Below are 776 nucleotides of genomic sequence, written 5' to 3'. Positions count from 1 at the left end.
CCCAGGCTGGAGTGCCATGGCGCAATCTCGGCTCACTGTAACCTCTGCCTCCCAAGTTCAAGGGATTCTCCTGCCTCAGCCTCCCAAGTAGCTGGGATTACAGGTACACACCACCACGCCTGGCTAATTTTTATATTTTTAGTATCAACATGTTGGTCAGGCTGGTCTCAAACTCCTGACCTCAAGTGATCTGCCTGCCTCGACCTCCCAAAGTGCTAGGATCACAGGCGTGAGCCACCATGCTCAGCCAAGTTCTGTGATTTGCTGGGAGCACTCAAACTCAGAAAGGCTGCCATACTTGCGGTTGTAGCTTATTTTAGTGAATGGATATGGATTCAAATCAGTAAAGGAAAAGGTGCACAGGGCAGTGTCCAGGAGACGCCAGTCACAAGCTTCCTTTCACAGTGGAGTCATATGTATATCCTTAATTTGCCCAGCAACAATGTGCGACAACATGCATAAAGTATGTCCAACTAGGGAAGCTTCCCTGAGCCTGGGTGTCCCAGGGATTTTATTAGGCTCAGTCATGTAGGCATGGAGCATCCGTGTGACTCACCTTACCTCCTCAGTCTCCAGCTGCCCACCCAGAGGTTAACCTAATACAACATGGCACAAGGCTGTCACCACCAACCCACTGTTAGCATAAACTACTTGATGTTGCCCAAGGCCCGAGATACACAAATACACACCTATCAAGTAGAATATTCCTAGGGCTTGCAAGTTATGTCCTAGGAGCAGGTCAAGAGCCAATCCTTTCTTTTTTTTTTTTTTTTTTT

Source organism: Mandrillus leucophaeus, unplaced genomic scaffold (genome assembly GCF_000951045.1).
Source record: "Mandrillus leucophaeus isolate KB7577 unplaced genomic scaffold, Mleu.le_1.0 Scaffold521, whole genome shotgun sequence".
In the NCBI taxonomy this organism is placed as follows: domain Eukaryota; kingdom Metazoa; phylum Chordata; class Mammalia; order Primates; family Cercopithecidae; genus Mandrillus; species Mandrillus leucophaeus.
This window is presented reverse-complemented; position numbering follows the sequence as displayed.